The 23,533-nt window shown below is 45.3% G+C and overlaps 1 protein-coding gene and 1 long non-coding RNA gene across 6 annotated transcripts in view; both read left to right on the top strand.

The window, feature by feature from the left end:
* The window catches only part of HDAC7 (histone deacetylase 7), a 225,291-nt gene that overhangs the window by 16,216 nt on the left and 185,542 nt on the right, over window positions 1-23,533 (top strand). The window lies entirely within an intron of this gene.
* The window catches only part of LOC144587082 (uncharacterized), a 48,707-nt gene continuing 25,373 nt past the window's right edge, over window positions 200-23,533 (top strand). Inside the window, exon 1 of the long non-coding RNA XR_013542248.1 lies at window positions 200-23,533. This exon is cut by the window's right edge and continues 14,308 nt beyond it. This is a non-coding gene — a long non-coding RNA (uncharacterized LOC144587082).

The raw sequence follows: 23,533 nt of genomic DNA, 5'->3' as shown, positions 1-23,533 counted from the left end.
GCACAACTTGTAGGGTTTTTTTTCTCCCTGACTAGTTCAGGTGAGTCTTGTAGAGCAGTGGTCCCCAACCTTGGGCCTCCAGATGTTCTTGGACTTCAACTCCCAAAATCTTGGCCAGCAGATGTGGTGGTGAAGACTTCTGGGAGTTGTAGTTTAAGGACATCTGGAGGCCCAAGGTTGGGGACCACTGTTGTAGAGGAAAGAAACCATTCTGTATAGCCATCATAATTATCCTACACAATTTGCTGTTTATTCCAACTTCTTCAGGGGAATTCCTGCAGAGGAGAGACACTGTTCTGCACAGGACTAATCCTGCATAGCTTGCTGTTTCTTACAGGAAAAAATGGCCCCAGAATTGCCACAAAAAGAGAATAGCTTGTGTGGAGAAATCTCATTCCATGGAGAAAAGAATGGTTTTGTATTTTTTTTCATCCCTCTGCTAGTCTCTAAGAACACAAGCCTGCAAAATTCACATCTCTACTCTGTCCCATTTTGAGAAAGATGATTTGTGGTACAGTATTTATGAAAGTATAGTTTTGCTCAGGTTAGATATTGGATGGTCTCTTCAGAAGAACCATGCCTTGAAAAGTTACTTGGAAAAGTAACACCTGCAGTGCTTACTGCTTTGGACAAGAGCCAGGCCATTAGTATTATCGTTACAAGCTCTGAAAATGCGTTAGTAATGTTGCCAAGCTTTCCTTTCATTAGATATTGCAGATGCCCCGTGCTCTCCCTTAAAAAGTGACCCAGACTTTCTAGTAATCTCTTTGTACCCAAATCCAAACCACACAGAACATGGACGGCTTCTTTGAAAGTTTTATAGTGCTCCAGAAAGACTCTTGGAAGAGCTAGTGGGGTAATTAGCTCTACAGAACTAAGACAGATTTAGAGGGTGTTCCTGGAAATGACACCATTAGTGCTTCCAAGAGGTTTCCCTGAGTTCTATAGAGAGAAACCGGGTGAGTCCCGCACAGCTTGGATTTTCACTTTTAAAAAGTGTAGACTACAAAATGGAGATCAGTTTTGGATGTGATGAGTCCACCCCCAACCCCAATGAGGAATGTCTCCTGCTGTTCTTCCTGTGGGGGGTGGGGAGAGGAATCTTGTTCTGGAGATCATGAGGCATTTGGGTGGGAGAGAGACTTGATGGCACTTGATGTTCATTATAGTCAAATGTGACAGTTCTGCTTACTATAGAATCATAGGATAATAAAGTTGGAAGGAGCCTCTAAGACCATTGAATCCAAGTCCCTGCTCGATGCAAGAACAGAAATCAAAGCAGATTTCACAGATGGTTGTCAAGTCTTCTATTGAATGCCTACAGCGCTGGAGTGCTCCTAACCTCCCAAGGCAATTGGTTCCATTGCCATACTGCTCTAACAGTTCAGAAGTTTTTCCTGATATTTACCCTATATCTGTCTTCCTGTAAGTTGAGCCCATTATTATGTGTCCTGCACTCTAGGGTAATCAAGAATAGATCTTGCTCCACCTCTGTATGACTATCTTTCAGGTATTTGAAAAGTGCTTATCTAGAGATGGGGATGAATTTGGAAAAAAATGTGCTTCATTGCAATTTGTCATTCCTCAAAGTTGATGAATGGGCAAATCGACAAAGCACCAAATTTTAGTGACAAATTGACAAATTTTTGTTGATTTGTAGTTAGAACACAGCTGAATACCTGATTGGCAGGACATTGACAAGCAAGCTAGCTGTGGGAGGGGAACCTGCAGGGGGAATCTGTTCCTGCAGCTAACCTGCTTGTTGGTGTTCCAGCCATCAGCTGACTGGCAGGACATTGACAAGCAGACTGACTGAATAAAGGCAAGCCCTATTTTCATTCCCACAGCCAGCCTGCATGAAGGAATGAATAAAAATGGGTAAATATTCATCCCTTTGTATTTGTCAGGGTCTCTGGACCTGACAAATAAGAAGGGATGAATATCCCATGAATAACAATATTTCATGAATATCATAATTCATTTTTTTATTCCATTAATGTCTAGTGCTATCATATCTCCTCTCAATTTTCTTTTCTTTATCCGCATCACCCAGTATTGCTAGTGTAAGTAGCAACAAGCATCCAACTTAACAGGCAGAGAACTTTTACATCATTTACCACCTTATCCATAATTGTAGATGACCAGGATCAGGTCCAGGATCATCTGCATGCAAATCCTTCTCCTCCTTTGGGTCTTTTCCCCCTCCTTCTTCCAGAGACTGCACAGTCCAGAACCACTCCTGTTTTACCATGTCTGTGTCTTCTGCACTACATTCCACCACTACCCTACAACCACTGTGTATTCTGCAGAACGATAGCTGCCTTACAGCCTAAAGGAAGAAGGTCTTTGAGCAATGCCTGTCATGCAAGTGTGCTTTCCCACCCCATCTTGCTCACTGGTTGCATTAAAGATAAGTGCAGGGCTAGCAGTGGCTAGGCATGCCAATGTTCAAATGCAAAGGGAGGGGAGGGGCTGTGACATCTTTTTGCCTCTCCACATCTGCCAAAAAAGGCCCAAAATTATTCTCAACCTCTGGCAAAATAAATAAAATAAATACATGGGAAGCTATTGTTAATATTGTCAAGGGAGAGTCTCAATTTTTGTATCCCACCCTATCCCAGCTGCTTGAAAAAAGCATCGGAAGCAAAAGATAGAGAAGTGGAATTCAGATCATACTTTGATAGCCGCTCCCTTGATAGCCCCATGGAACTCAGAACAGTGCCAGAATAGTGGCGTGTACAATTGGACTGAAAGCCCCACCAGTATCCAAACAAGGCAAAAACACATAAGACTTTCCTTTCCCCGAAGGGCCATCGCTCATGTACTGTAGTTAACTGGCTTGCGTTGCTGCAGAAGACCAGCATTTTGATCCCTGGCATCTCTAGGCAGGGCTGGGAAAGATCTCTTTTGGAATCCCAAAGATCCACTGCCAGTTACTCTTGACCACAATACAGGGTTAACCCCCCCCCCAAATGCATTTCCCATCAGCCCTGGACAGTGGGGCACACTGAGGGGGGGTTGATGAGAATTGTAATCAAGAAATCTGGAAAGGGTCAGGTTGGGGAAGGCTGTAGATGCAGTACAGTATTAAAATGGACTTGTGGTTTGATCCGGTTCTTTTATAGAATGCCCAGCTTGTCCACACTACAGGCTTAAAGTGGTTTTAGTAATTATTCCGTCCCTTCTCCCCCACCCCACCACCAAAAGGATTAAACTGTAGTTCTGTGCGTAAGGCCCGAAGAAGATAGGTGAGATAATTCTCAGTCTCCCCCCCAAACCGTAATCTCTAGGATTCTAACAGGAAGGCCGTAAGTAGTGAAAAAACAATCATGTGGTGTAAAAATAACAATGTTTTTAGACCTTGCTGAAGACTTTGTCTCTCTTTTTTAAGCAAGCATTTCCTGACTGATAAATTCCAGCTGCGGTTTGATTAATGCATTTGTTTTTATTGTAGATTTCTGTATTTGGCTGTTATAATTTACTGTGCATCGCTCTGAACTCCTTGATGTGGCATGCTTCATAAATGTTCTCTTTCTGTAGATGAATAGGTGTGTATATAACAAAGAAATATATCCTTGTAGTGTCGATAGCGCCTCACAATAGTAGAAGCACAGTGAAAATACAGGCACAGTGCAGTTGCTTGCCTGGTGGACAGCTGCACAAAGGGGAGAAGCAGAGGAAAAAGCAACAGTGGTCTGAGAATCTCCACACAACCGCCTGGGGGCATGTCATCATCTGCCAGTGGGATCCTTCTTCAAGACTGGTGATGATGGGATGGCATCTTGCACGGTGCCTGCAGGCTGTGGTTTAGTCTAGAGGGCATTGATACAGTTCTACCCATTTTGTGAGCACCTCTCTTCTGTGAAGAGCCTTGTTGTGGCACAGTGGTCCAACTGCAGTACTGCAGCCAAAGCTCTGCTCACAACCTGGGGTTCAGTCAGTTCAAGGTTCACTCAGCCTTCCATCCTTCTGAGCTGGAAAAATGAGGACCCAGCTCGCTGGAGTGATGATGTGTAGCTTGCCTAATTAACTTGTAAAACCCCCAGAGAGTGCTTTAAGCACTATGGGGTGGTACATAAGCAGCATGCTTTTGCTTTGCATTTTCCTCTAACAGCGCTTCGCTCGACCGACTAGAGGGCCTGGCTGGCCCAGCCCAGCTCCACATGTTCACAAGGCTTCGTCCGCTGACTGCACAAGCGGGCCGGGCTCCACAGACTTTTAATACAATGCATAGGAAAGAGAGCTCTGCAGAGGCAGCGTTCCCAGATTTTTATCTTTGTTTGGAATGAGGCCTGCCAAAATTCCTTCATCCAGGGAGCCATGAAAGGCGCTCTGACAGTTCACTGAGCTGGAGCACCTGCCTGTGGAACCAGGGGTCAGGCGTTCAATTCCCTGTTGTGCTGCCCAGGAGAGAAACCCACCTGTGAAAACTTGGGCAAGTTTCTTGGTCCCCCCAGCAGAAGGGGATGGGAAACCACATTGGAGTCCACTAGGCCTAGAAAACCTTGAGAAGGGTGGCCATAAGCCGGAGTTGACTTGACAACCCAGAATTGTTATTCATCCTGGGGCCAATCAAAAAGTATTAGTAAATTTGGAAGATGAGACTTCTGTGACGACCACCTGCTCTCCAGCTAGTTTGGGGCACTGGCTCTCTTGCTCCCTACGTCATCATTATAACAACAGGGAGGTTGGTGCAGCTGAGAAAGTTACTGGCCCCAAAGTTATCCCATGAATTTACAGTATTGGCTTGGGAAGATGGGGAGGAACAGAGCTTTGATCTCGTAAGGCAGTGGTTCCCAACCTTGGGTAACATAGATGTTCCTGGACTGCAATTCTCAGAAGCCTTCACCGCTGGGGTGCTGGGCCAGAGGTTCTGGGAGTTGCAGACCAAGAACACTTGGGTTACCCGATGTTGGGAACCACTGTCTTGAAACGCTAACCTTTGTGCAACATTGACTGTCCCCCTGTGCCAGGGCTGTTTGGCTAGTTGGGAAGGCTTGATCTCCACAGACAGATCTGGGGCTGAAGGTCTCTCTCTCTCTCTCTCTCTCTCTGTGTGTGTGTGTGTGTGTGTTAGAACAATGCCAAAATGTGTGCATTAGAGAGAAAGAGAGTGAGTGTGTATGTGCTGGGTTTTTCCCGTTTGGCCTCATTTCCTAAACACTAGTACTGACCTGGGGCAGCCGTGATTTCGGCCCATTTGTTTGTTTAATCAAAGTGGTGTTTGTTTTCTGAGCAGAGGCCTTCGGCAGAGCTTATGCTTTGCCGGCAGGAAACAGGGGCTTCCTGTTCACTCTCCCCATCGCAGGAAGGCAGATCTGTGCTGAGTATTCACATTTCAGAGAAGACCCCCCCCATTTGTTCCCCCACCCTCAGTTTTTTTTGTTTTTTGAAAAGTTCTTTATGTTTATGTGAGCGTGTGTGGTTTTGTTTTCTCTTTCATCCTCCAAGAACACGATTTTGCATTGTTCAGCTCCCTACGGGAACGATAAGCAACCGGTGACGGCAACTCAACAGCATCCGTGAATCTTGAGAGGTCATAGCAACAGTCCCCAAATATTTACCATCCCTCTGGAAACCTCAGGCTAAAATTTATGCCTCCAGGAGGCAGGAAAGGCAAGAGGTCTGGAGTTTTGCAAAGGCTTCTCCCCCCCCCCCGCCCATCCTCCTCTTCATCTCCATCTCCTCTGCAATCCTGCTTTGATGTAGGCAGAAGAACAAGGCTTCAAGAAAGTCAAGGAAGGGACTTCTCTTTTGTTGCTTTGGACACAGGACTAGAACACTGTCTAGCGGGCTCTTGGTTGTCCCTTGTACAGTTGGTGACAATGCACATGCAGCCGTTCTGTAGGGGCGCAGAAAAAATACAGAACTGGTTGCAGAATTCCACTTACTGGGAATCTCAAGTTTCTTTTAAAAAAAACACACACCTTGTTATTTTGAAGGCAACACCATTCTTGTCATCTTGATAGCATTTTGAGATATGTTTCTGACTTCTACGGACTACAAATCTTATCATTCTCCTTTCTGGGCGTCCCACTTTTCAGCCCCAGTGGTTGCTGTGGGAAGGTTCTGTTTCAGACAAGTTTGGCTGATTCAAGGCATGAAGTCTGCCAGCCAGCCTTCTCTTTGTGTGAGCATGATTTCGGTGGGACTCCTGGAAAGAATTATGGGATTTGTAGGCCCCAAAGTCCAAAATGCACATCTCTAATAGCAGTGCCATTGTGGTTGGGAGAGTATATAGAATGTAGGGTCCAGACAGCCTGTCATCTTCCAGGTGTTCTTGGATTGTGACTCCTAGTCAGCATAGCCAATGATGAAGGATGATGCTGGTTGCAGCTCAACAACATCTGGAGGGAAACAACCAATACCTGTCTTGTATCTGTGGAATGCAGCCACAGACTGCAATCATAGACCCGCCTAGTTGACAAAGAACCCCACAGCCCTCAAGCTGCCCATCAACAGATAGTAGATTGACCAGGCACAGAGGCACAGCAGGTCCTATATTTAAACGAGTAGGGAACATGTGGACAGAGATACGGCAGTACTTTTCAGATACTTGGTAGGCTGTCATACAGAGGAGGGGCAGGATCTGTTCTCAATCATCCCAGAGTGCAGGAGTATGACAATGGAACCAAATTACCCCGAGAGGTGGGGAGTGCTCCAACACTGGAGGCATTCAAGAGAAATTTAGACAACCACCTGGCAGATATCCTTTGATTTATATTCCTGCATTGAGCAGGGGGTTGGACTTGATGGCCCTATAGGCCCATTCCAACTTCACTATTCTATGATTCTATGTTGGTGGAGCCCAATTCCTATCAGCCACGGTGAGGCCCACATATTTCCCATCCCTGGAAATGGAAACAGGAAAGGCCAGTCACTTTTGTGTCTTACCAGTAGGTTCTTCAGAAGTGTATGAAGCTGGTTGGATAGCTCAGTGGTTTAGGCATCTGGCTGTGGAGCCAGAGTTTGGGAGTTCGATTCCCTATTGTGTCTCCAGGAAAAAGAGCCAGCCTTGTGTGGCTTTGGGCAAGCTTCAGAGTCCCTGAACACTCCCAGAAAAATAAAATAATAAGCTATAAGTGTTCTGAGTATTCTTTACTAGGAAACCCCTGAAAACGATTGCCATAAGTTAGAATTAACTTGACAGAACATGACTGACTGGTGCTGAGAGTAGGATTTTAATGGCATTCTGATCGAAACCATTCAAAAATATGGGCAGTCCCTACTGAAATTTTCAAAGCAAGTGCAGAGGGGAATTTTCCTATGGTGGTGGGGCAGGTTTACAGTCCCTTGAGAAGTTTCTTCACAAATTTTAACAAAATAAGTGAGACAATACAAATGCTCTTGATTTGCACAATCTACTGGAGTCCACCGAATCGATCTTTCTTGGTGCTCAATTTGTATTGACCAAGTTTGGTAGGAAAATGAAACTTATTCTTTACTTACATCTGTAACTTCTAACTTGACCCCTTCTTCTTGACAATACCTTACCAGCAATCCTCATTTCCTGATTTGTTCCTAATAAATTCCTACCTTTTCTCATGTTTTATATTTGTTGCTTATTCACATCTGTATGTTTGTTTCAGTGTTATTGAATAGTTCAATGTTATTTTCTAGTACTTGTGTTAGGCTCAAGTTACAGGAAGCCAGATTTCAGGTGAATATCAAGAAAAATGTCTTATCTGTTACAATATGACAATGGATTCAATTACCTCAGGAGGTGGTGAGCACTCCAATGCTGGAGGCATTCAAAAGAAAATTGGACAACCATCTGTTAGATCTGCTTTGATCCGGATTCCTGGATTGAGCAGGGAGTTGGATTCAGTGGCCCTCCAACTCCATGATTCTGTGATTCTACCTATAATATTATCTTTCAAACTGAGTTTTGGCTGAAAAGGGATGGGGAATGTGTGGCTCTCCAGGTGTTGTGGGACAGTGACTCCCACTAACCTGGTGAAGCATAACTAATTGTGGCAGATCCTGGGAGATATAGATGAATACCTTCTGGGATGGTCACACAGCTCTCTGTTTGTGGCTGAAAAGAAGCAGGGACCAACACGCACGCGTGCACGCACACACACAGACCAAACCTTTCTCCTTCTGCCTTCACAATTGGGTTAGGGAATTCCTTGCCAAGCTGCTTGGGAGTTATGTTTTTGAGATCCAGCCCAGAATCGTTTCTTTCCCCTTCAGCGTGGAGAGGGGCAGGAAGGATGACTCCTGGGTGAAAGGTGTCGGAGCCAAGCTTGGTTTGGAAAGGGAATTCTGCTGACTTGCCATAATCTCCCTGTGAGTCATGAAATTTGAGCTCTTTTGCGTCACCCCCCCACCTTTGAATTGTTGAAACCTGCCTCCTTCTGAGCCGGGGTGATGCTTTATTTGCCCCTGCAGGTTACGCAGTTGGAGTTCCGTCATCTTCAGGCAGGCCGGCCAAATAAAATATCTCCTGCCTTGGATTTCTCCTGTTCTCGTCCCAGGGAAAGCCTGGCTGCGTTCCTGTCCCTACCCCCCACCTTGTCTTTTTGTGCTGGAGGCCCCCACTTCTGCAGCCGTTCTGCCAACTGACTGCAGTTGGGTGACATTACTACAGTTTGTTGGCCGAGCCTGTGGGTTTTACCTCACAAACATGCCAAGCAAACACACACACATACAAAACAGGCAAGTGATGGGAATGCTTAGTTCTCTAAGACAGTTTCTGACAGAGTAGAATGAGCCACATACGGAGTCAAAGATTGTTAGGCTGGGGCATGCAGGGGAGTAGTCTTGGAATGCATTTGTGGAGCCAGGATTTACACATGGAACATGTGAGGTAATGCTTCTGAGCATTCGAAGTGGGCTTTCCCTAGGCTTCATCTGGTATTTGGTTCAACAGATTCTGCCACCCCTCCCCTGCAAACTGGAAAATCGTGCTTTCCAAAGTAAAATCCTGAAATTTTAGTCCTGTTGCACTATCAGGGACATCACGTGGAGCTCAACAGTACTGGGATGTCTCTCATCCCACCTTGTTCTGTCTTACAATATGTATCTTTGGGATTGTCATGGTGACGCTTGGGAGCTAATTTTCATTTGATGAATCCTGCTGGGAAATGCAGTTTTCCATGACTCTGGTGTTCTAGTGTTGCAACTTTCATTGACACAGGGCGAGAGAGGCGCTCCATTCAAATGAAGCAAGACAGGTACGAGAAATTGCTTTGGATTCGCTATGGAGACAAGCATGTTGGGCTTGACCAGTTTTTATTTCCAGGCAGCAACAGTTTTTCAGTTTCTGTATCTGGGATTCCTTCTAGGTGAGAGAGTGGAGCATTTTGAACAGAGGTGGGCCATATAGGCAACAGTTTGGGATGAGTCAAACACCAGTCAGTATCTGGGAATGAGCACAGCAGCACTCAGGTGTGAACATTGTCCAGGCGCCGCTCAGAAGTAGCATGAAGTTCTTTCATACTTTTCCCCCTTGCTCAGAAGGTTCCAAAGGCCTTCCTGGATGTATTTAGTGAGTCTGGATCAATATGTTCTTGGCCAAGAGGCTGCAATGGTATATTCACTCCATGGAGCACTGTCCAGCTGATCCTGACAGCAAGGTCACACCTGGGGAGGGGATCACACTTAACTCCATCTTTGAAGTTATAAGATTTCTTTGCTGATTGATTTTATGGCTACTAAGCCATTCCCTTGCACTGGTTCCCAGCCTTGGGTAACCATGGTGCTCTTGGACTAAAACTCCCAGAAGCCTTCACCACTCACTGTGCTGGCCAGGATTTCTGGGAATTGCAGTCCAAGAACATCTGGGGACCCAAGGTTGGGAACAACTGGCCTAAGGTACTGAAAACTGCCCCCACCCTCTTTTTTTGCTTCCAATATATTGGTGAGAAACTTCATCACTCTTCTCTGTAAGGTAAAGTCATACACTCATCCAAGCCGTTTCTTATTAGGTGATATTAAGATGATGGGCATCCTTTTTGCACCGTGCAATTGAGAAGGACTTTTTGAAGGCTTTCAGGCAGGCGCTGGGGCCAGGGGAGAGGGTTGCTTCTGACAGCATGTTTCCTAAACTCCTTCCAATCTCGATTTAAGACAGCCAAGTAAGAGGGTTTCCACCCATCCCAGGAGGGAACTGTTCTACAGCCAAAGCCCATTTGGAACAGCAGGAGTTCTGTCATGACGTGAAATCTATAGGCTGGTGTTACAACAAGAACCCGCCACTGGAGGGACAGGGGATGGAAAGAAAACAAAACAGGAAGCCTCTCTCCCATTGAGCGTGCTTTGGGAGTTTGCAGGTCCAGAGACTCACCAGCGTGTGTATTTTATGGTAGCAGCTTCTCAAATATAGTGCATCTTCCCAAGCTGCAAGCAGAGACATTTGAGCTTTCGTGAGTGTAGCTGGTGAGCAAAACATGTAGTTGAGCTCCCAGCTGGGAAATGTCATTGTTGGAGATGGCACTATCCTTTGCATTGTGCCAAAGGGAAAGTGCTCACTTATCTGGCCCAGCTGGCATCTTGAAAACTGGGTTGCTTTCCCTTTTTCCAACTATGATGCTTGCAGTAAAAGGCTATATGACAGTACATGCAATGAAGAATCCCAACACACCACAGTGCTAGGAAAGGCTGTTGCCATCTAACGTTGTGCACATTTATCCTACTTGCAAAGGCACCAGAGAAAGACCAGATTCATCAGTGGCAACCTGATCTGAAAAATTCCAAGCATGGCAATAATCTGGAGGACATCTGATTTAAAGGTATCTGAGAGAGCGGATACACAGCTGAATTAAATTGCTCACTGCCCCTCGAGCCTGGTCTTTGAATTGTGATGTTCATCCTGCAGGTATTGTATGAAGCCAAAGTATGCTTAGCCAGTGTTATGGTGATGAGCTATGAAGGACATGCCTTCATCATGGCAGGCCTCATATGCACCTCTTGAGGAGGGTCCAGAAATGCATGCAGTTCTGTTGATACTTATCAGCAAATCAGTTCTAGCAGTTTTAATCTTCCATCAAGGTCCAGTGTTTTCTAAAGCTTATGGGTCTTAATGGCCTACTCATGACCAAGACTTCCCAAATGTTGTGAATTGAAACCGGAAAGGTTCACAGCACGGATCAACAGCAGTCACCCCATTGAGGGCCACATCACCAATGAAGTCACTACGCTCAAGTTGCAACACTACATGGTGGCAGCAACTTCTGTGTCTCTTTTCAACCTCACAGGAGCCAGCTTGATGAACTGGCTTGAGCATTGGGCTAGGTCTCAGGAAACTTGGGATCAAATCATTCCATGAAGCTATAACTGAGTGAATGTATTTGCGAAGGTGAACTGAGTGAACTTTGGTAAGTTCTACTCTTTCAGTCTCGATAGAGTGAGGAGGAAAAGACTGATGGATGTTACCAAATTTAGAAACAACAAAATGTAAACCATCACATTTGGAAACCCCTCTGAGACAGCCAGTCACGAAGAAAATGCCTCTCTGAATAAAAAAGTCTTCAGGCAAGAGAAAAGACAACAAAAGACAGGGTCAGCCAGGCCTGTGTGGGAATTCCAGAGTCTATGAATAGAGACAGAGAAGGCTCTCTCCCATGTGCCCCCCAAATACATCTTTGAAGGTGGTGGGATCAAGAGAAAGGTCTCCCCTGCTGATTTTAATGCCAAGGCAGACTCATAGAGGGAGCTACAGTATTTGAGATAGCTTGGACTCAAGCCATTTGGAGATTTTATAGGTTAAAACCAGCACTTTGAATTGTGCTTGGATTGGATTGGATTGACAGCCAGTGGCAATGCTGTGACGGGGGGGAGGAGTTATGTGATCCTATAACCAGCCCCAGTTAACAATCTGGCTGCAGTGTTTTAGACTGACAGAAGTTTCAAAACACTTTCCAAAGGAAGACCCACATACTGTAGAGTGTATTACAGTAATCTAGCTGGGATGTAACTAAGGCATGGGTGGCCATAGCCGACCTCTCTAGGATCAGGTGCGGTTGGTATATTAGTTATATATCCATGCAAAGGTACTCCTGGCCAACACTGAAACCTGGGCATCCAGGCTCAGAGATGAATCCAGGAGCATCCTCAACCTACGCACCTGTGTTTTTTTGGGAAATGTAACCCCATCCAGTACAGGTGGCATCCCTATTCCTTGATCTGCTTTTTGACTGATCTGGAGCACCTCTGTCTTATCTGAATTAAGTTTCAGTTGTATTCATCCTCATCTAGTCCATTACTGACACCAGACATGGATCTAGTCCTGAAACACGGGTTCCTTGTGAGAAAGGCAGTTTGAAGGATAGAATCACATGCTCTCACAGAGTACGCCAGCAGTTATTCAGAAATGCAGTTCTCTCATCTTTTTGTGTGTGTGTGAGCGTGTATATTCTCTGCTCCCACCACGAGATGCTAGAATGAATATTTGCTATATGTTGCATGCACTCATGGTCTGCAGATAAGGGCAGCATAAAAATTATCAGCTTGTTTTCTTGGGTGTTTTTTTCTCACTGTCAGATTAAAATAAATTGGGTTTCTCTTATAAATTATGCAACATTCTTGAAATTGCATTGGCTAAAAAAGAGGCCCTCTTCCCCAACATTCCTTCGCTCCCCTGATACACATCCCACTGCAAGCCAAGCAAAGATCCCAGGGTGTGGGAGAACCTAAAGAAGGCGAAGGCGGAAGGAGGGGTCAGGAGTCAAGGTTTATGAAAACAAGGAAGGATGACATGCAAGCAGGCTTAGCCCAAGACATTTTGCTCCTCCAGGGAACAGAAGAGGGTGCCGTCCCTTCCTTTCCATGTAAAAAATCCTGACTACAAATCCCGACTACGCTGTTAGTTGAAGATCCAAATAGTAATAGTAATAGTAACATTTAGAACTACTGTACAGAGCTGGAAAGGACCCTATCAATCATCACATTGGGGGGCAGAGTGGGGAACCAAACTCCCAATCTCTGGCTCCGCAGCCAGATATCTAAACTAGAGATGGACACGAATTAAAAAGTGAATCCCCAAATTCATTCAAAAATCACTAATTTGTTGATTCGTATTCAAACGAATCAATGCCACCAATGAATCACGAGTCAATTAAATTTTAGTTCAGTCATTTGGCTATAAAACAGCCCCCACGATACCTAGACATCAACATTGCAGAGAACCTTCCTCTGACACTCCTCTACAATTGTTCCAAGGTTGGTGCAGATTGGGTTTCAGATGTCTGCATTATACACCCACAAAGAGGGCTCCTTCGGGGAAGTTCCCGCCAGGCACCTAGAGACACCAAAATCACAAAGAAGCTTCCCACGACTCTCCTCTACAATCCCTCCAAGCTTGATGAAGATTGAGTCTCTCCAAGCCAGCTGCTAAAGGGCACTTTTCTGGGTGAAAACATGGATGTCTGAAACTCAATCTCGAGGTGCCTGAGGGGAACTTTCATGGTGGTGGCCCTCCCTGTGGGTGCATAATTTAGATGTCCAAAATCCAAACTTAACCTAGCAGGGCTTGTAGAGGAGAGTCAGAGGAAGCTTTCCTGTGAATTTGGTGTATCTCCCAATTTGGTGCTTGAGAGGTCATTTTATAGGGTTTTAAAGAGTCATAAATTTGTAATTCATCTACCTTGACTAATCATAGGTAAAGGTAAAGGTTCCCCTTGACATTTAGTCCAGTTGTGTTGGACTCTAGGGTGCGGTGCTCATCCCCGTTTCCAAGCCATAGAACTAGTGTTTGTCTGAAGACAGTTTCTGTTGTCACGTGGCCAGCACGACTAGACACAGAACACCATTACCTTCCCACCGAGGTGGTACCTATTTATCTACTCGCATTTACATGCTTTCGAGCTGCTAGGTTCGCAGGAGATGGGACAAGCAATTAGGGGCTCACTCCGTCACGTGGATTCAATCTTACGACTGCCGGTCTTCTGACCTTGCAGTACAGAGGCTTCTGTGGTTTAACCCTCAACGCCACCACGTCTCTCTTGACTAATCATAAATCAAAACAAATCACAATTTTTCTGATTTGTGCCCATCTCTAATCTAAACCACTGAACTTTTCAGTAGTTCCCAGTAAAGATAAGAAGAAGCTGGTTACTAGACCTTTATGTTAATGTGTGGTTGTAGAAAGGTGTGGCATATCTTCTTATAGGTTATATATTATTGCTAAGTAATAATTCATTGACTCATACCTCCTGCTTTATAAATAAAGTTTTGGAGTGTCATTGTATTAGTATTAATGAAATGTCTGGGTTGTTTTTATGTTAAGGAAGTATTATTCCAATCTTGTACTGATAAGCAATATTGGTTTCTGTTACTGTTCTTGTGGTATAAACCTCACATTATATGGAAAATGGCTCATAAGTTTTTTTTTTAAATGGTGGTGATAATGAGATAATCTGCCACTACAAAAGGGAATTCCTTAATAACTGAAAAACGTGAGATGGTCACAGCATGATCTTTTGGGTCTTCCCACAAATAGTAAATTAGCTTGATTTCTTTGGTGATTGGTCTTCTGGGCACAAATATGGGCTTCATTCACATATCTGATCCTTGGTCATCAAGCTCTGCTAGAATCCTGACCCTGGGTAGAATTCTTTTCTTCCTCACAGTGCCTTACTTCCAGTAAAGGCAGAGTGCAGAGGGGGGCTTAGCATAAGGCAAGACGAGAGGGCTATCTACAGGGGGAAATTCTGGCACCATTTTTAAGGTAACAGAATGAGAGGTTGGGAAATCCCTGTCCTGCAACAGAAAAGGCATCAATATGCTTCTGTTTGCAAGATCATTGCAACAGAATATCCAAAGCTCCTTTGCATTTCCATTCAGTTTCCCTGCTGATGTTTTTTCTGCTCCTGTTTTGGTCAGAAAGAGGCAACTAATGTTTAAGCTTTCTAGTTCAGGTACCAGAATATCAATGGCTGGCCTCAAGATGCACACCCTGAGAGCCTGGGTTTTTGCCCTGAGTTCAGAGTGACTGCCATACTCTGTCATTGTCGATTTCAGCATCATGGCCGAGCCTGAGATACTGCCTGAATCCAGATCAGATCACAGATTAAGCAACCCGAGATTACCTGAGCCAGGACTAGGTCTTGGGACACGGACTGAAGTCACAGGGAACGGCTCTCTCAAGAAGGGAGAGAACTATGGCATAAACAGCCCTGCAAGAGGACAAAATTCATTTGTGTGTGAAAGAGGTGGCTTTGACCTCTGGGCACCCCTCTATCTGGGTGTCAAAATCTGCTGGCTGAAGGGTAAATATGTTTGTATGTGTGTCCCCCTCCCTCCCCCTTCTTGCTTGTTATACCTCTTTCACATCCCAAGAGCCTCCTCTTATGACATGCTGAGGAACAGCTCTCTTGATCACACCTGTTGGCCTGGACATTTCAGGGAATGGGATGCTGTAGACCCGACAACCTTACTTAGAACCTCTGGAGTTGAGATCAATTGTGTGCCCTCTCTCCCAAGAACCTTCGGTCTCCGTGCCAGCCCCCAGTCCCCCCGTCCACATGTTAACACGGCAACGCTCCCTGAGGGCCTTGTCTGAATGGAGTTCCAGAGGAGTTCTAGGCTCCAAGCCAGAGGCTTGCCCTTTTAAGCTTCATATTCCTCAAGATCAGCAGCACTGCAAACATTTTCTCTCCCACTCCTGACATCCACCCATTCTCTCTCTCTCTCTCTCTCTCTCTCTCACACACACACACACACACACACACACACACACACACACACACACACACACACGTCCATTCACCCTACCCAGCACACATCTTGGCTGATGGCCAGTCCCTCAGCGGAAGCTGAGGCAGCTGGCACAGGAAAGATCAGGAAGTGCCAAGGGGCTGTGCAGGCCACTTAAATGAAAACTGTAGGCCACATGTGGCCAAGAGCTGGAGGCTGCCCACTTGTGGCACAGAGACTGGAAGTAGTGGTCATCTGTATCCCCCCCCCAACACACACACACACACACTGCAAGGTCTTGTTAACGATTTACCCACGTGTGTTGTTTACCCTGGTAGGCAGAAACGGGTGCCAGCTGCAGCAGAGAAATGGGCAACCTCCCAAGAGGGCAGAGGGAAGAGCCGTCTGTTTGTGCTCTCTAGCACAAAGACGGCGCCATACATGGCGTGGGTGTTTGAGGGTTAAAAATAGATATCAGATTTTTTTCTTCAGTTAGCTAATGTGGAGGAGGGGAAGCAGAGCCCTGTTTGCCAGACCCAACACTTCCCTCAAGAGATGCAGAAATGAATCAGATCCGAGGAGGAGAGCATAACTATGTGTGTTACGTGTTATGTCTCAGTCTTGGGCTGGCCATTCCACAAACTTGTCTGGGTTTTTGTGCACTGAGGCAAAATAAAATGAAATTATATAAAATAATGTCAGGCAAAGAGCAGAATTTTACCAGGCAGTGTGGGAATCATAAATTCATCCCCACTTCAGGATCCTGTGTGCTGTATAGAAAATGGTACCCAACCTCCATCTTCCCCTCCATGGTTGGCTTGAGAAATGGAGGGGGGGGGGGAATCCACCAGGAAGTTTTCTCTGGGCCAGGCAAGCTCTTGGATGACTCAGGACTCAACACTGCACTTTCGTGCCATCCCTGAGAGTTTCTATTGATGTAGGCTTTGTATAGAAAATCCGCTTTCTACTTTGGTCAGTGCCTCAGGTTTGATCATGAGAAGCCTGCGGCATCACTTGGCCAGAAAGGGATCTGCACTGTGCATTTGCTTGTTGCCTTTGTTTTTGTTTTTCTTTCTCTGAAAAGAACACTACAGTTCTGCTCATCATTGCTTGAAAATAAGCCCCTCATGGTTTAGCAGCAGTTACTCCCAGGTAAGGGTTGCAGCCTGGGTGTTTTTTTTTCATGCATGCCTATATTGTATTTCTTGTTTTGTTTTGTTTTTTTAACTGATTAAATCTCACCTGCATCCTGGTGCTGGTCTTCGAAGAATATTTGTGCCTACCATCTAAATGTGTGGGAACGGATTGTTCAAGGGTGAAGGAAAACACATTTTATACAAGTGTTCAAAGGCAGTATGTTATGTATGGTGTGTGTGTGTGTGTGTGTGTGTGTGTGTGTGTGTGTGTGTGTGTGTGTGAGAGAGAGAGAGAGAGAGAGAGAGAGAGAGAGAGAGAGAGAATGGGTGGATGTCAGACTCTCCCTGCTATAACATCCTGTGCTACTAATTAAAGGTGCAATATGAATCTTAGAATAATAATAATCTTAGAACTTCAGAGCTGGAAAGGACCCTATGGGTCACTGTGTCAAGGAGGCACAGTGGGGAACTAAACTCTCAATCTTTGGCTCAACAGCTAGCTAAATCACTGGTTCTTAACCTTGGGTTACTCAGGAGTTTTGGACTGCAACTCCCAGAAGCCTTCACCACCAGCTGTCCTGACTGGGGTTCCTGGGAGTTGCAGTTCAAAAGCATCCGAGTAACAAAGGTTAAGAACCACTGAGCTAAATCACTGACCTATCCAGCAGTTTTAGTTGGTTGCAAGTGACACAAGTCCTGTTTCCAACAACAAGAATAAGTAATGGCTGGAATCCTATTGATGACTGGTGTGTGAGTGTGTACATGAAATCATGTATGTTCTAGTGATGAGTTGCTGTTAATTAATAAGAGGCCAATCAGATTCCAGGTGGTGGTGGGCCTGTTGTCCAGAAACCAATGCTTTGTTGATTGATTAGCCTCAGTTCGCTGCTGCAGTGATTTCACTTTAGTCACTCTGCATCCCTGTAATTATAAAAGTAACTAACGATTAATTGCAATAGAAAAAGAATGACACGTTGGTAAGTTTTAGTCCTGTAATATGTTATACTTTGTTATAATGTGTTACTGGTAGAAAAGGAATTAATTACAACTAGCTCAGGGTAGGTAACGAGTTACTTTGTAGGTGTGTCCAATTTTTTTAAAGTCAGTATATCCGGATTAGTACTGGGCCATTTAATTTCCAATTCCGAGATGATCCGCTCGCAAACCATTTGACAGCATTCACCCTCCAGCCCATGAAAAACCCTGAACGGCAACTGTTGTCTGGGCTTGTTCTTGGCTTATTCTCCCTTCCTTGCACACACGAAAGCAAGAGGCTTCCTGTTTGACTCAACAGGCACACCAAAAAGGCTCAGCTCTATGTTTGTTCACAACAACTGAATGGGGGCTGTTAGTAATTAAAGCACGCGGACTTCCCAGAAAGTGGCTTAGACCGGATATCCTTCATCAAAATACCCTAGGCATTGCTACCTAAAAATAACTCCAGCAGAACAGAAACTAAATAAACAAGAATGAGAAGAAAGGCAGAGAGCCAAGTAGCACAAAATGGCTTCCTGGGACAGGGCGTAGCTGAGAGGGTGCACACAGGTCCCGAAGGGGCTGGAAAGCATGTTCCAAGACTTTTGAGCCTCTTGGCTCAAACTTGGTGATACATGGCCCTCAGGCGGTGCAATACCTTGGGTCGCTCTTGCTCCCGAGAAAACCCTCCAGGTATTTTCCCCAGAAATTCCCAGAGTTTCTTCCAACAATGTTTGAAAATGGTTGATTTGTGCAAAACACGGCACTGTGGTCCAGTGATTAGAGTGTCATGTTAGGACTAGGAAGAATATGGTCCAAGCCCCCACTGAGCCACAAAACTCACCTTGAACCAATCATAGCGTCTCAGGCTGGTCTACCCTGCCAGACTGTTGTTTTTCTTGTGAGAATGAACCAGGGAGGGAAACTGTTGGCAATGTGCTCATGTAGGAAAAGAAGAATATAATTGTAAATTAATAATAAAAATAGCAATAATAGTAATGCTATAAACCTTTTGACTTCTATCTGAACAATGATCCTTGTGGTTTATACCAGTGGTTTCCAGTCTTGGGTCCTCAGATGTTCTGGACTGAAACTCCCAGAAGCCTTCACCACTTGCTGTGGTGGCCAAGATTTCTGGGAGTTGCAGTCCAAGAATATCTAGGGACCCAAGGTTGGAATCACGGGTTTATCTGATGGGTTTTATGTCAGTGGACGTCCTGCAGGGATGACCGAATTGCATTCAGCAATCTCTTCTTTATCTTTTTGAACCGAACAGACTTTCATTAAGAAAAATGCACACAATCAAACAGAAACCTATGGCCCATTGAAGAGTATGGAGCCTGGAAGTCAGGGTAGCCCCATCTTTGTTGTCTATTTTATTTACTCCACAGAGTGTAGAACACCCAGGCATGCGCAGGACACTTGATAGTGCTCTGGACACCGAAGCCTGCCTGGGTGCTATTAGCTTAATTAACTGACAAGCAGCCATGCCGGAGCCCAAGCTGAGCATGATTTGGGGACCTAGCTTTGTGATCAGTCATGGATGCTACGATAGGTAAGAGACCTTGTGGGCGAGGAGAGAGGTTGCCAGAGAGCAAACATGGGTGGGTGGACCGCCTGGGAGAGGAGGGCAGGTGCCAACGAGGACGGGGCCCAACACGCTGAGCCTGCTGAAATTCCTTCTTTTGCACCTGTCAGAAAGGCACAGACATCTGGCCCTCCTTTGTTTGCATTTGGCTACTTCAGGTGGGGGAAGAGGCAAAATTCGGGAAGAAACAGAGACTCCTCTTATTTCCCCTTATGTGAAAAGACTTGTGTGCAGACACGAACCAGAACACGAGAGTAGAGTCAGGAGTGATTTGTCCTCCCTTCCCCCTTGGTGTTCGTGTGAAAGAATAGCAATATGTCTGTTGAAATGTAAATACCCGCCACTGAGGTCAGTGCCAGTTGCTCCAAAGTGTACACGATTGTACTCTAATTGGGGAAAGAGCACTCTGCTTGAGCTGTAGAACAGTGGGGGTGCCCTGGGCAAAGTGATGTTTTAGACTGCAGTGCATGCGTGCATATATGAATGTGCATGTGTGCGCACACACACAAAAGCAACTTTCTGAACAGTAGACTCCTACTTTGATTTTCCTCTAGAACAGAAGATATGGAAGTCCCCATTATCACACACACACACCGTTCTTCCATCATCATTATCATCATCTTCACACATGTACTTGGGAAAACAGGGCCATGTGCACTGGAGAACACGTCCATGTTCCAAAAGTGACTGCTTCAAATGTCAGTGCAAAACATAAACAGGCAGCTTCCAGAGGCCTAGGGAGGCACGCACCAAAAAGGTTCATCTTCCTCTTAGCACTACTGAACATCCCCTCAACTCCCCCTTTTCCATAAAATTTAAGCAGTCTTCTCATGCCTTCTAGAGGTGTGGGGGAAATTTTGCTGCGTCCCACCCTGTCCTGTTGAAATCATTTCTGATTTTGAAAAATATATTCCTCTGGACTGAAACAAGGCCAAAGGGGTGAAATTGTGGAGGTTTTTTAAAATTATTTTACAGGAAAATTGGGGTGTGGCAGTGTAATGTTGCAGAATGCCGAGGGCTTGTAGCCCATGTTCCCCCTTCCCCTCTATATTTAAGGAGCAGATTTTCAACTTCTGCTTGCATTTTCAATCTGGGTGTGCAGCAAGCAGGTAGGGTGTAGAAAAAAAAAGAGGCCTGGGGAGAATGATGACATCACTAAGTCTGGTATTCTGTAAAAGTCCCAACATCTAAAGAAGGAGGTTTTATAGCAGACCTTTGCCTGCTGATGGGCTGTGTTGAGTAAGGAGGTTGTAATGGTGGGTCTTGTACGCTTCCCCCCCTCCTTTGTTGAGCTTTGAAGTGGTTCTCGAAATGGTTTTCGTCCATTGCTTGTTTTTGATGGGTATCTTATTTAATTGTGTTTTAATAGGATTGTTCCTTGTGTGTTTAGCGGTAGTCTGTTTTGATTCATGTCATGGGTTGCCTCGAGTCCCACTCTGGGACACCACTAGGATTAAACATGAACTTAATTAAATAATGAAAACAAAACAAAGGATGGGTCAGGCAGACCTAATTGGTTTTAGACCTGGACTGTGGAAATGGGTGACCCTCCAGATACGTATTGATTGTACACCAGCATTCCATCAAGTTTAGCCAGTAAAGTCCAGCAGAGCCTTCCTAGGCAGTGAGAGGTGTGGAGAATCGCAGTATAGCAACGTCTGGGCAGCCGCTACATATTCCCTTGTCTAGTTTTAGAATTTGCTTGGCACACAACAAGTTGTCAGCTCATGCTCAGGATGAATGTGTCAGCCTCTGGGGTGCCACAGAGCTCTTGACTGTTTTTTGCTGAATGCCCAAGCTGCCATTTGCCTCGATTCGCTTGCGTCTCAGGAGGTAGGCATGCTGTTTTTACGAGCCAGCCTGTTTTCCTAGGCCTGGCATTTGCCACTGGGAGGGTAAGTCTGCTGACCCCATTCTTTGTAAATCAAAACTATGCAATTAAAACAAAATCTCCTTGACAAGTGGCTTTAGGGACTGCTGGGGGGTGGGGAAGAAACCAGCCAGAGCAATGACAGTGAATATCAACGCTCCGTGCAGTCATTCCGAAACTAGCCTTGAAAATTATCCTGGCACTGCAGAGCAGAATGTCGACCACATAAGAAGACAAAATGAGATGCAGCACAGGGTTGGAAGGCCCCTCTGAGAGAGCAGAGAAGACAGACAAGGCTCAGAGCAGAAGACATTTAAGTCACCTTGTGTTGCTGTCATGCACCTAGCAAGGACAGCAGAAAGAACATGACCCATAGTTTCTCTTTCTCTGTGTCCCTGAAGTACACGGCAGTAAACATTCTTGGACTTGACCTTTGGGCAGCAGGTACTCCACCACCTTTCTTGCTCATGGCTCTGTGGTATGGCCTGTTGAAGTCCCTTTTTACCAGGGACAGAGCCTGTTTCTTTAGGACGGACCCCTGGTAAATCTTTGTTCTGTGTCCAGTTTTGATTTTTTTTTTCCCTGTCAGGAAGGTTGGGACAATAAAAGGAAGAATGTGCTCACACTTGGGCTAGTATTGCTGTTCTCTCCGTGCAAGGCTGTGTGGTGAAGGGTTGGAACCGCTAGGCTAGGACAAGGGAGACCCTGGTTCGAATCTTGGATCCTGAGACACATCTAATTATGGATTGTTATCCTGGATTGCTCACATTAAAATACTGTGAGATGGTTACTCTTTAGCATGTCACAAGACTGATTTTCTTGTTGTTGTTCTACGTAATCAGTTTAAGAATCCAGTTTGGGATGGTTTATTGAATATTACATAGGAAGGCAAAGCAGAATCTCCAGAGGTGTGGAAGAGGGATGTAGCTCTGAGGAAAAAGGTATTACAGGAAGAGAAGATGACCCTTATTTTCATCTATGAAATCTGTAATGTTGGGGGAGTCTATGCTCTCTTAGGGTTGCCATCTTGAATATTTTTGAGAGTACAAAGCCTGGCACTGCAATCATTAAAAGCTACAATCATGCCAAGATTGCCTGTTTGTTGTAGCCTTCCATATTCTGAGATTGTTGGGTGACTGTTGCAGAGTTTCAAATTTTAGTGAAGTTCCCTTAGCTGCACAGCAGAATAGAGCAGAGTAGAATAGTTTCAAGTTCCCCAGATTAGTCCATCTCCTTTTGTCATTAAAATGACACTTACAGTCTCAATAACTCACTCAGGGACATTTGTAAGAGAAAGAATAAAAAGTATTTTTTTACTTACAGTTAAACAGATTAAGCAGCAAACAGAGAAACATGACTGAGAAACAGCAGACTGAGAAACATAACAGGCTTCAAGAGACTCACCACTTCCAAAAGACCCAAGAGAGGGGGGAAACTCTCAGTAGAGAGGCCAGACTCTCTTTGGATTCAGAGGCAGGGAAGAAATGATTGGTTAGTGCTGGATAGATTGACAGTCACCTCAGCCCAGAAAGGTCCCTCCCAGTCAAACTTACTAAAGGCAGCATGCGAGGTTGCAAAAACTCCAAACAGCAGTGAAGAGCAGGTTGGGCTTTTGCCAACTTTCATTGCTCTTGTTGCTGAGCTTCCAGCAACTATCTATGCAATGTACATGCCTGGCAGGTGAAGAAAGCATGGAAGGAAGTGCCAGGGTGGGGGTTAGAAAATGACCACATGACATTCCTGCATATGAGGGTGTTCCTTGAGAGAACTCTAAACCAGATGCACGCAGCTCTTTGTCAGCACCACAGTTGGTTGAATGCAGCAGCCTGGAACAAACTGAATGAATAACCATAGTCTTTCCTTTCCAGAATCTTTGCTACCTTCCTTTATCCAGCCCCCCCACCCCCCCACCCCTTTGACAGTCATTTGGGTGGTCAGGCAAAGCGAGATTCTCATGTATTTGGCAGGGTGTGGCATACAGCCAATGAAATGATCCACATCGCTCAGGAAATGGACTTTGCGTCAGTCCCACCCTGTGCCTGAGACAGCTGACTATACTGCTCCGTTAGCTTTTTTTTTTTTTGGCAGGTTTCCGTGGGTTCATTTTCCTTGTCCAACAAATGGGAGGCTGGAGCGATGCTGTAAAAAAAAAAACGGTGAGGTGGGAAGGAATTATCTTCTTTGTTAGTTGGGCAGGCGGCTAACTCTCTGGAAGTTGGCCAAGTGAGACTCAAGAATTCTGATTCCCTTTCAAAGCTATTGTGTGGATGCTGAATGGGGAGTCCAGTCCGAAGGGGGCAATGACCCATAGGACTTTTCCCAGCA

This window comes from Pogona vitticeps, chromosome 2 (assembly GCF_051106095.1).
Source record: "Pogona vitticeps strain Pit_001003342236 chromosome 2, PviZW2.1, whole genome shotgun sequence".
NCBI lineage: Eukaryota > Metazoa > Chordata > Lepidosauria > Squamata > Agamidae > Pogona > Pogona vitticeps.
The sequence above is the reverse complement of the archived record's forward strand: the minus strand, read 5'-3'. Positions and strand labels throughout refer to the sequence as shown.